Here is a 13708-nt window from a genome sequence, read left to right as displayed (position 1 = left end):
TCTATAAAAATGGACCAATCAGTACTCTGTAAAATGGACCAATCAGCACTCTGTAAAATGGACCAATCAGCAGAATGTGGGCAGGGCCAAATAAGAGAATAAAAGCTGGCCACTAGAGCCAGCAGTGGCAACCCGTATGTCCCCCTACATGTCCCGTTTCATGCTGTAGAAGCTTTGTTCTTTTTGTTCTTTTGCTCTTCGCATTACATCTTGATTCTACTCACTCTTTGGGTCCGCAGTACCTTTATGAACTCTAACACTCACCACAAAGGTCTGCGGCTTCACTCCTGAAGCCAGCGAGACCACAAACCTACTGGGAAGAATGAGCAACTCCAGACACACCATCTTTAAGAACTGTAACACTCACTGCGAGGGCTCGCAGCTTCATCCTTGAAGTCAGCAAGACCAAGAACCCACTAGAAGGAACCAATTCTGGACACAATAATATAACTTCAATTTGATCTCTAATGTAACTCATTCAAATATATCATCTGTCCAAGAAACTGCTGCCTTCCAAAAAAAAAAAAACAAAGCTAAGTCAAGTGCCCAAAATTTTATCTTATCTATAAGATGAATCATAACTTTGAATCCTGAAATACCTCTATAGTAATGATATTTGTACATAAGGGACCATGATAAGATGAAAGGATACAATTAAAAATCTCCAAATCATGAGAAATATGTATTTTCTAAACTCTTTGCTCTAATTTATAACATGCTAAATAATATTATATCCAGGAAGGTGAAACATACGTCTTCTCCTGGAATTTCTTAAAAGGAGGGTGCAAATTACTAGTTCTTAGATTCGTTTTATTTTCACTGGTAGAATAGGGATCACTTGCTTTATTTATGATAGCTCCCCCTCTACAAAGAGGAATTGCACCCACAGAGATATCAGGAGATATTCTTGGTTTGGATTTTGAAGTTTAAAAATTTAATTTAACGCAGATAAATCTAAGTGGCAAAGATTTTTGCTGATGAGAGCAACTTAACAAATACATTTTCCACAAAATGTGTACACTGAATACACTGATCACAACTATAGGTTTGAATGTCATTTAATGAAAAATATTTAATTATACAACTTGAAATGTTCCCCATTTCTTGGCATATGTTAAAAACAATTTTCCTGTAAAAATTGATTTTATATTAAAAAAACTTTGTGTGACTTATTTTCTTTTGGTAGTCATCAGTCTTCCACAAATCCATTGAAATTTTCACACTGTGTTATATCGTAAGAAAATGTAATATTAAAAATATAACAAGGCAGGCACAGTGACTTACACCCATAATCCCAGCACTTTGGTAGGCCAAGGTGGAAGGATAGCTTGAACTTGAGAGTTTGAGGCTTTGGTGAGCTAGGATGGTGCCACTATACTCCAGCCTGGGTGACAGAGCAAGGCCTCATCTCTAAAATAGCATACATTTAAAAATCAAAATATATAATACATACTGTATATCTAATTCAGTTGTTATCAGATTATTCAGATACTAGAGTAAGCTTTAAAACCAGCTTTTCTCAATATGTACTTGCCAGACATCCTTCATCAAAATTAACTGTTCTTGCACAAAATATAAATCTCTGGCCTCCACTGAGGTCTACTGAATCAGAATCTCTTGTGAATATTTAGAGAGTCCCAAGTGAATCTTAAAAACACTCATTTTGCAATCAATCTATGAGATAACAGGGTCTAATTAAAACTAGGGAAAATATCTGAACCCTCATTCTTTTCAAGTGAACTATAAATATAAGATTAGTTTGATGATCTCCAGGCTTTCGAATGCTTGGACACCACATATTTTTAAATCCATACTTCACTTGTCTATTTCTGAAATGCAACTCCATAAAAAACAATAAGCAAAATTTGAAATAATTAATTATGTGTTATAAATGTTCTATTTTATAGGACAAATAATGTTATTCCCAAGGAAAATATTGCATACCACTATGAAAATAAAACGTGTCACTCTCAATCCTTTATGGAATAAAATTTTTATTTTCCCTCATGGCAATATTGTATTTGCGTGAAAATCTATTCTACTGTTTCACACAAATCAATTACTAATATTTGCTCTATGTTGTCACTGTCAAAGTAGCCATTTAAGATCACCTTACAGATCAGTCGCAATTTTAAAAAGTAATTTATTTCTGCTAAAATTGTGGGACTTGGCTAATTTTCCCCAGAATATATTCTCAATCAAATTTGCAATTTTTTAAGACTAAAAGTGTTCCATTCCCATTGAGATATAACCAATTGAAAGCAGTTGAAGAAAGCTATCAGAGTACAGTATTCGTAATAATTGTCTACTTACATAAAATAACAACAGAGAAGAGGTGAAGATTTTAGGTATAACATAGTGAACGTTACTCATATTGAAATGTCTCTTGCCACTTCAGGTGCAACAACAATGCAGCTTCATTTATTCATCAGCAGGAAAACTATTACTGAAATGCTATTCCTTGTCAGGCACTGTGTTTAGAAGTAGACTATGGAAAAAGCACATTGTGAAATCTAAAAGAGATCTTGTAATTAACAAGTGTTTTCACAAATAATTTTATTCTTACAAAAGTTTTTTAAAATCTAACTTGCTTTCCTGAAAATATGATGTTTAATCTCAGATTTAGAGAATGAATACAAATTATCAGAAAAAAAGAGAAAAAAAGAAGACAACAAAGTTTATAAAACAAAAAAGACTTGTTAAAAAGTAGAAAGCTTGATTTTTTTTTTTATTAAAGCAAACAACAAAAAAAATTTTCAATCTTGTGACTCCAAGTGGCCCCACATTCCTCATCACTTGGCAGTGATTAGAGAGAAGAAAGGGATTCTATCTACTTCCATCTATGTTGAACAAATTCTTCTTCTGTCTTAAACCTTCTAAGTGATCTAAAAGCCTTGCCACATTTGTCTCCTCCAAACTGCTCCTTTCCTAGCTAAATCTTATTGTGCTTCTCTAACGCGTGTGGGTAAAGTTGTTGTCTGGCTTGATTGTGTTCAAAGCATTTGGGCAACCATTATCAGTGCTCCCACCCACAACCCCAGGAGTCAGATCTAGCTTCAGTATCTGCCATAGTGACAAGGGTTTTATTTGAAACAGCAGTGTCCTCCTTACACCACGACATGGCAATCCACCTGGTTCCGTGTTATTCTGTGACTAGAGGAAGTTCAATTTGCTCTACTCACTATAGATTAATTCAGCCAGCAGAGAACAAGTTTTTAATGCTTACAGATCTCTAACTACTGAATTTCAATTTTCTAGTCATTCTTTAGTGAGTGTAAGACCCAAAAGGGTGTATTTATCCAACTCTAGTATTTCTCTTTACCAACTTCCCCTATTATATAAAGCCTTGTTCATGCTGGAATGCCCATCAAGCATGCATAGACTAGTATGACCTTTATCAAGTTCACATGCAAATAATGGTTATATTCACTTGTTTTCATACAAAGGTGGTTCTAGTAAATGAAAAAAGTGATTCCAGACCCTAAGTATCAAACTCCAAATTATTATATGCATCATTCTACAGAGCATGTTATCATAAACTTTATATGAATGATATAGTTATCCACATATGAAGATTTGGAGCATCCTATGGAATGAATTGTAAGCCTCTCAAATTCATATAATGAAGCCCTAAATGCCATGTGACTGTATTGGAGATAGGGCCTTTAAAGAGATGCTTGAGATTAAATAAGGTCAGAAAGGTGGAACACTGATCCTATGGACTAATGCCTGTAGTAAAAAAGAAGAGACACTAGAGATCTCTATATCCCTCTGCCATGTGAAGATAGAGCAAAAAAATGACTATTTGTAAGTAAAGATGAGAGCCCTCAACAGAAATCAAACCCTGCTGCATCCTTGATCTTGTGATAGGGTTCAAATAATTTAATTCTATGGTTTTATATTTCTTTAAAAGGGAATCTTTGCAAAAAGTATATTTTTTCATTTTATAACCTTGGTTTCTAACCCATAGCTATGGATTAGAAGAGTCTACTGGTTTCACATCTTTTTAACCTTGCAAATCTGCTGGATTCTCTCTGTTCATGTTCATATTACAGTGCTCAAAATCTCACCAATCAACTAAAATCCTCCCTAAATTTATTTCCATGAAAACCAATAGAATTAATACTTGTCCCAACCAACTGTGGAAAGAGAATAAAATGAGAAAATGAGTTATAAGTTGTCCTGCTTTCCTTAGAGTAACAGTATTACCTAAAGAAAAAAAGAGCTAAGCATAGTACTGTTAATTTTGGGAAAACAGATGTTGGCAAAATTTAAAAAAATTACAAAAAAAGTTGACCTTTTCTGATTATTAGGGATTTAAAATTATTTTGTGCTCTTCCACTACAAGGATTTATTTGCTTGGATTTGACTCTCGGAATTGGTCCTACATCAGTTCAACTTACCTGGAGTATGAGTATTAGCATTTTATTTATTTCAGAATGAATTCTGTATTTTAATTTTTTAATCTATATTGAGCTATTTTCTTCTGTTAAACCAATCTCTGACAACACTTGATGTCAGGAAACAAAGAGAATATGTATCTCAAAATAATAAGAGCTATTTATGACAAACCCGCAGCCAATATCATAGTGAATGGGCAAAAACTGGAACCATTCCCTTTGAAAACTGGCACAAGACAAGGATGGATTCTCACCACTCTTATTCAATTTAGTATTGAGACGTGAAGCCAGTTGGGCCTCTGGGTCAGGTAGGGACTTGGAGAACTTTTCTGTCTAGCTAAAGGATTGTAAATGCACCAATCAGTGCTCTGTGACTAACTAAAGGTTTGTAAACACACCAATCAGCACTCTATAAAAACACACCAATCAACACTCTGTGTCTAGCTAAAGGTTTGTAAACACACCATTCGACAATCTATAAAACACACCAACCAGTGCTCTAAAAAATTGACCAATCAGCACTCTGTAAAATGGGTCAATCATCAGGATGTGGGTGGGGACAAACAAGGGAATAAAAGTTGGCCACCCGAGCCAGCAATAGCAACCTGCTTGGCTCCCCTTTCACTCTGTGGAAGTTTTGTTCTTTCTTTCTTCACAATAAATCTTGCTGCTGTTCACTCTTTGAGTCTGCACTAGCTTTATGAGCTGCAAAGATCTGCGGCTTCACTCCTGAAGTCAAGCGAGACCATGAACCCATCAGAAGGAACAAACAATTCCAGACACACCACCTTTAAGATCTGTAACACTCACTGTGGAGGTCTGCAACTTCACTCCTGAAGTCAAGTGAGATCATGAACCCACTGGAAGGAAGAAACTCTGAACACATCTGAACATCTGAAGGAACAAACTCCAGATATACCATCTTTAAGAACTGTAACACTAACTGTGAGGGTCTGTGACTTCATTCTTGAGGTCAGCAAGACCAAGAACCCACCAGAAGGAACCAATTCTGGACACATTTTGGCGAACCCGATGGGACTATTGCTTATCTTCAAGCGGTGAGTACTCTCAGACACCTTTCATTTACTAACTTGTCGTACTTTTCCTTAGAATTCAGGAGCTAAATATCGGGCACCTGTCAGCCAATTAAAAGTGATTAGTACAGCTGCCAGACTAAAGACAAGGGTGTCAGGCTTTCAGGGAAAGGGCTCTCTAACAACCCCCAACTCTTTGGAGTTGGGAACGTTGGTTTGCCTGGAACCAGCTTCCTATTTTCCTGTACTTCTGGGCTGAGCTGAGGGTCAACAGAGAGGAAAGCCATCCAGCTCCAGGGGCCTGAAAATAAGTTGGTTGACCCCCCAGCCATGAACGGAACTCTCAAAATCATGTCACCCAAGCGAGACTCACCCATCTATCCTATTTGTCCTGGCCCTTGCCTCCTGGGTCTTAATGCCTGTCAGGCAAACTTCCTCTCACCTCTCTTCTCTGAGGCTAGTCCTCCTTTTAAAAACCACTCCCTGTCTCTGGTGCTTTTCTAGTTTCTCCTATAAGAATGATTTCTAGTATAAACTCCAGGACTCTATTCCCTTCTTTAGGCATCTGGGCTCACCAATCAGAAAGATATAATTTTTGCCCGAAGCCCCATCATAGGGGGGACTCTCCGGAATTTTAGGATCCTGTCTCAGACAAGCAGGTCTAACAAAAGCTATTCCTGAAGCTAGGATATGGGGAGCCTCAGAAATTGTATCCTTCTTCTTTATTTAAGTGAGGACAAAAGGCATCACTCTTCCAACTCTGGAGATCCCTTCCCTCCCTCAGGGTATGACCCTCCACTTCATTTTTGGGGCATAACATCTTTATAGGACATGAGTAAAATCCCAATACTAACAGGAGAATGCTTAGGACTCTAACAGGTTTTCAAGAATGCATCAGTAAGGGCCACTAAATCAAATTTTTCTTGGTCCTCTTTGTGGTCTAAGAGGACAGGCAAGGGTGCAAGTTTTCGAGCAAGTGTCAGTAAGAGCCACTAAATCCGAACTTCCTTGGTCTTCCTTGTGGTCTAGGAGGAAAACTAGTGTTTCTACTGCTGCATTAGTGAGCACAACTATTCTGATCAGCAGGGTCCAGGGACTGTTGTGGGTCCTTGGGCAGGGTGGAGAAACAAATAAGCCAAAACTATGGGCAGTTTTGTCTTTCATATGAGAAACACTCAGGCATCAACAGGCTCACCCTTGAAATGCATCCTAAGACATTGGGACCAATTTGACCCACAGACCCTGAAAAAGAGGTAGCTCATTTTTTTTCCTGCACTACAGCCTGGCCCCAATATTCTCTTTCTGATGGAGAAAAATGGCCACCTGAGGGAAGTATAAATTACAATGCTATCCTACAGCTCGACCTTTTCTGTAAGAGGGAAGGCAAATGGAGTGAAATACCTTATGTCCAAGTTTCTTTTCATTGAAGTAGAATACACAACTATGCAAAGCTTGCAATTTACATCCCACAGGAGGACCTTTCAACTTACCCCCATATCCAGCCTCCCTATAACTCCCCTTCCTCTTCATGATAAGCCACCTCTAATCTCCCCTGCCCAGAAGGAAATAAGCAAAGAAATCTCCAAGGGATCACAAAAACCCTCGGGCTATCTGTTATGTCCCCTTCAAACTGTAGTTGGGAGGGGAATTTGGCCCAACCTGCGTCCATGTCCCCTTCTCCCTCTTTGATTTAAAGCAGATCAAGGCAGACCTGAGGAACTTTTCAGGTAACCCTGATAGGTACATAGATGTCTTACAGGGTCTAGGGCAAACCTTCAACTTCACTTGGAGAGATGTCATGCTACTGTTAGATCAAACTCTGACCTTTAATAAAAAGAATGCGGCTTTTGCTGCAGCCTGAGAGTTTGGAGATACCTGGTATCTTAGTAAAGTAAATGATAGAATGACAGTCGAAGAAAGGGACAAATTCCCTACTGGTCAGCAAGCCATCCCCAGTATGAATCCCTACTGGGATTTTGACTCAGATATAGGAAATGTAGTCATAAACATCTGTTGACCTGTGTTCTAGAAGGACTAAGGAGAATTGGGAAAAAGCCGATGAATTATTCAATGGTGTCCACCATAACTCAGGGAAAGGAAGAAAATCCTCCTGCTTTCCTTGAGCAGCTACGGGAGGCCTTAAGAAAATATACTTCCCTGTCACCTGACTCACATGAGGGTAAGTTGATTCTAAAAGATAAGTTTATTACCCAATCATCTGCAGATACCAGGAGAAGCTCCAAAAGGAAACCCTGGGCCCTGAACAAAATCTGGAGGCATTATTAAACCTGGCAACCTCAGTGTTCTACAATAGGGACCAAGAGGAACAGGCCCAAAAGGAAAAACAAGATCAGAGAAAGGCTACAGCCTTAGTCCTGGCCCTCAGACAAACAAACCTTGGTGGTTCAGAGAGGACAGAAAATGGAGCAGGCCAATCATCCAGTAGGGCTTGTTATCAGTGTGGTTTACAAGGACACTTTAAAAAAGAGTGTCCAATGAGAAACAAGCCAGCCCCTCATCCATGTCCACTATGCTGAGGCAATCACTGGAAGGCACACTGCCCCAGAGGGCAAAGGTTCTCTGGGCCAGAAGCCCCCAACCAAATGATCCAACAACAGGACTGAGGGTGCCCGGGGTAAACTCCATCTTATGTCATCACCCTCACTGAGCCCCGGGTACGCTTAACCATTGAGGGCCAAGAAATTGACTTCCTCCTGGACACTGGCATGGCCTTCTCAGTGCTAATCTCCTGCCCTGGATGACTGTCCTCAAGGTCTGCTACCATCCAAGGAATCCTGGGACAGCCTGTAATGAGGTATTTCTCCCACTTCCTCAGTTGTAATTGGGAGATTTTGCTCTTTTCACATGCCTTTCTTGTTTTGCCTGAAAGTCTCACACCCTTATTAGGGAGAGATATATTAGTCAAAGCTGGAGCTACTATCCATATGAATAAGGGGAACAAGTTACTCATTTGTTGTCCCCTACTTGAGGAGGGAATCAAGCCTGAAGTTTGGGCATTGGAAGGACAATATGGAAAGGCAAAAAACGCCCACCCAGTCCAAGTCAGGCTAAAAGACCCCACCAATTTTCCTTACCACAGGCAATATCCCTTAAGGCCTGAAGGTCATAAAGGATTACAGGATATTGTTCAACATTTAAAAGCTCAAGACTTAGTAAGGAAATTCAGCAGTCCCCGCAACACCCCAATTCTAGGAGTACAAAAACCGAATGGTCAGTAGAGAACAGACTCATCGATGAGGCAGTAATTCCTCTATATCTAGTTGTACAAAACCCCTATACCCTACTGTCTCAAATACCAGAGGAAGCAGAATGGTTCACTCTTCTGAACTTCAAGGATGCCTTCTTCCGTATTCCCTGCACTCTGACTCCGTTTCTCTTTGCCTTTGAAGGTCCCACAGACCACATGTCCCAACTTACGTGGACAGTCATGCCCCAAGGGTTTAGGGATAGCCCTCATCTGTTTGATCAGGCACTGGCCCAAGATCCAGGCCCCTTCTCAAGTCCAGGCACTCTGGTCCTTCAGTATGTGGATGATTTACTTTTGGCTACCAGTTCAGAAGCCTCATGCCAGCAGGCTACTCTAGATCTCTTGAACTTTCTAGCTAATCAAGAGTACAAGGAGTCTAGGTCGAAGGCCCAGTTTTGCCTACAGCAGGTCAAATATCTAGGCCTAATCTTAGCCAGAGGGACCAGGGCCCTCAGCAAGGAATGAATAGAGCCTATATTGGATTATCACCATTCTAAGACTTTAAAACAGTTGTGGTAATCACCAGCTTTTGCTGACTATGGATCCCCAGATACAGTGAGACGGCTAGTCCACTCTATACTCTAATCAAGGAGACCCAGAGGGCAAATATTCATCTAGTAGAATGGGAACCAGGGGAAGATATAGCCTTCAAAACCTTAAGGCAGGCCCTAGTATAAGCTCCAGCTTTAAACCTTCCCACAGGACAAAATTTCTCTTTATATGTCACCGAGAGAGCAGGGATAGCTCTTGGAGTTCTTACTCAGACTTGTGGGACAATCCCACAACCAGTGGCATACCTAAGTAAGGAAATTGATGTAGTAGCAAAAGGCTGGCCTCACTGTTTATGGGTAGTTTCAGCAGTGGCCATCTTAGTATCAGAGGCTATCAAATTAATACAAGGAAAGGATCTCACTATCTGGACTACTCATGGTGTAAATGGCATACTAGATGCCAAAGGAAGTTTATGGCTATCAGACAACTGCCTACTTAGATATCAAACACTACTCCTTGAGGGACCAATGCTTCAAATATGTACGTATGTGACCCTCTACCCTGCCACTTTTCTCCCAGAGGATTGGGAACCAATCGAGCATGACTGCCAACAAATTATTGTCTGGACTTATGCCGCCAAAGATGATCTCTTAGAAGTCCCATTAGCTAATTTTGACCTTAATCTATATACTGATGGAAGTTCATTTGTGGAGAATGGTATATGAAGGGCAGGTTATGTCATAGCTAGTGATGTAACTGTACTTGAAAGTAAGCCTCTTCCCCTGGGGACAAGCGCCCAGTTAGCAGAACTAGTGGCACTTACCCTAGCCTTAGAACTGGGAAAGGGAAAAAGAATAAATGTGTATACAGATAGCAAGTATGCTTATCTAATCCTACAAGCCCATGCTGCAATATGGAAAGAAAGGGAGTTCCTAACCTCTAGGGGAACCCTCATGAAATACCACATGGAAATTATGGAGTTATTGCACACAGTGTAAAAACCCAAAGAAGTGGCAGTCTTACACTGCCAAAGCCATCAGAAAGGTGAAGGAGAAAAGGCAGAAGGAAACCACTGGACAGATGCTAAGGCCAAAATTGCTGCCAGGCAGAACCTCCCATAAGAAATACCTATGGAAGGACCTTAGTATGGAACAACCCCCCTCCAAGAGATTAAGCTCCAGTATTCCCCAACTGAAACAGATTGGGGACTTTCATGGGGGCATAGTTTTCTCCCCTTGGGGTGGTTAATGACAGAAAAAGGAAAAGTACTTATACCCGCAGCCAGCCAGTGGAAAATACTTAAAACTTTCCACCAAACGTTTCATATGGGTATTGAAAACACTCATCACAGGGCCAAATTTCCTCCGGACCATCTGACAGGTAGTCAAAACCTGTGAGGTGTGCCAAAGAATAATCCCTTGGTCCATCGTAAGGCCCCTTTGGGGGAGCAAAGAATAGGTTACTATCCTCGAGAGGAGTGGCAGTTAGACTTCACCTATATGCCTAAGTCAAAGGGATTTCCATACTTGTTGGTCTGTGTTGATACCCTTACAAATTGGATAGAAGCTAGGCCGGGCGCGGTGGCTCAAGCCTGTAATCCCAGCACTTTGGGAGGCCGAGACAGGCAGATCACAAGGTCAGGAGATCGAGACCATCTTGGTTAACACAGTGAAACCCCGTCTCTACTAAAAAATACAAAAAACTAGCCGGGCGAGGTGGCAGGTGCCTGTAGTCCCAGCTACTCAGGAGGCTGAGCCAGGAGAATGGCATAAACCCGGGAGGCGGAGCTTGCAGTGAGCTGAGATCTGGCCACTGCACTCCAGCCTGGGCGACAGAGCTAGACTCCGTCTCAAAAAAAAAAAACACAAATTGGATAGAAGCTTTCCCCTGTAAGACAGAGAAGGCTCAGGAGTGATTAAAGTCTTAACTCATGAAATAATTCCCAGATTTGGGCTTCCCCAAAGCTTACAGAGTGACAATGGTCAGGCTTTTAAAGCCACTATAACTCAGGGAATTTCCAGGGGGCTAGGGATACAATATCACCTTCACTGTGCCTGGAGGTCACAATCCTCAGGGAAGGTCAAGAAGGCAAATGAAACACTCAAGAGGCACTTAAGGAAACTAACACAAGAAATTCACCTCCTATGGCCTACTCTTTTGCCCGTGACCTTGTTGAGAATCCAAAATTCTCCTCACAAAATGGGGCTCAGTCCATATGAAATGCTGTATGGATGACACTTTCTCAAAAATCACCTCCTACTTGATCAGGAAATGGCCAACTTGGTCAAAGATATAACTTCTTTGGCAGAATATCAACAAAACCTTAAAAACCTACCTGAATGATGTCACAGAGGAAAGGGAACAGAGTTGTTTCAACCAGGAGATCTACCAGGAGATAAACCAGATTGATTTCAACCAGTTAGTCAAATCTCTCTCCTCTACCTCCCCATCTATGGACACTTTGTGGGAAGGACGATAATCAGTAATCCTCTCTACTTCCACTGCAGTTAAGGTGGCAGGAGTGGAATCTTGGATTCACCACACCTGAGTTAAATTTTGGACACTCCCTGAGGAACCTGCGGGACCATCAGCTCAGGAGTCCCAAGATCAGGCAGACCAGCCTCGATACACCTGCGAACTGCTGGAGGACTTGCATCTCCTATTTTGGAAAGAAACATCCCAGCCTAAAAAAGACTCTTACCACTGATTCTGAAGAAAAACTCCTTCCTACTTAAAAAAGATAAGTGAAAACCTACATAATCCTTATCTTTAACACCTCTCCTTGCCCCTTTAATGGAATCTTCTTACTCTTTCATCATATTGTTAAGCAGCATACAAACCATACTCTTTGCAATAGGACTACATACTGTAGCTCCTGCTGGGATGTAAATCCTAATCACATCAACCTCCTTTCTATCTTCCTCCTGACAGCAATTTACTCCTACCTTTAACTCAGCCTGCATATAATGATCTAATCTTCCAGAGCACCCTCTTTACCTTCCTATTTACTCTTTGCCTATCTATCCCTCCTGCTTCCTTGGATACCTCATACAATCACCCCTCCCATTCCACTAGCTCCTAATTACCTCCACAAGACTCTCAACTTAACCCACTCTCTGTTAAACCAGTCCAATCCTTCCCTGGCAAATGACTGTTGGATTTTCATCTCTCTATCAACCTCTGCTTATATTGTCACTCCTATTCCTTCAAAAAATTGGGTCTTTACCAACTTAATCTACCATTCTCGTTATGAAGGAAAGGACCCTTTCTGACTTCTAAATATGCAATCATTAGCTGACTTCCCCATCTCTGATAGGACCAATAATACCCTAACAGGATGTGCAATTCAGCTTTTACATTCTTACATTTCCAGCCTCACCTATTACACAAGCAATGAAAATTCCATACATGGCCCTGTAACTATGAATACCATCTTAAGTTTTCAAGCCCCTTTATTCATCCAGTGCAACCTGTTATCAGCCCTGCCCCTGGGGCATCTTCTACCCCATCTGTGTAATTACACCCTACAACTTCAAGCCCCAACTGTTCATTGAAACTTCTGAGTCACCCAAACAGCTCCATTCAGATGGCTTGTCTGCTTCTCAGTGGCCCCCAAAATCATCACCTCCTCCTTGCTTAACAAACAGTCCATGTTCTGTAATGGCAAACATACTCCCTGTATGATCATTCACCCCTGAACTCCCTGTAGCAGTGTTCCCAACACTAGTTAATGACTTCTCATCCCCTCTTTCAATCACTCTCTCAAACAGTTCCTAGTAGATACAATTTTTCTTTTCTTTTTTTTTTCCTCCAATGGGAAAATAGAACACAGGGAGCTACTCAGTTTGCTCCCAACACCCCTTTCCAGCCGCTTACCAGAGCTACCTTTGTAAGTACTCTAGGAGTATGGGAAAATGAAAACAGCAAACTCACACACCTTTTTAACATGCACAACCAGTTCTGCCTACCCAGCCAAGCTATATTCTTCCTATGTGGAATGTCGACCTATATCTGCCTCCCCACTAACTGGACAGGCACCTGCACCTTACTCTTTCTAAGTCCCAACATTAACAATGCCCCAGGAAATCAGACCCTATCAGTACCCTTCAAAGCTCAAGTCTGTCAGCACAGAGCCATACAACTAATACCCCTACTTATAGGGTTAGGAGTGGCTGCTGCTACAGGAACCAGAATAGCCAGTTTATCTACTTCATTATCCCACTACCACACACTCTCAAAGGATTTCTCAGACAGTTTGCAAGAAATAACGAAATCTATCTTTACTCTACAATCCCAAATAGACTCTTTGGCAGCAGTGACTCTCCAAAACCACCGAGGCCTAGACCTCCTCACTGCTGAGAAAGGAAGACTCTGCACCTTCTCAGGGGAAGAATGTTGCTTTTACACTAACCAGTGAAGGATAGTATGAGATGCCATCCGGCATTTACAGGAAAAGGTATCTGAAATCAGACAATGCCTTTCAAACTCTTATACCAACCTCTGGAGTTGGGCAA

Source organism: Papio anubis, chromosome 3 (assembly GCF_008728515.1).
Source record: "Papio anubis isolate 15944 chromosome 3, Panubis1.0, whole genome shotgun sequence".
Taxonomy (NCBI): Eukaryota; Metazoa; Chordata; class Mammalia; order Primates; family Cercopithecidae; genus Papio; species Papio anubis.
Note: the sequence above shows the minus strand (reverse complement) of the source record.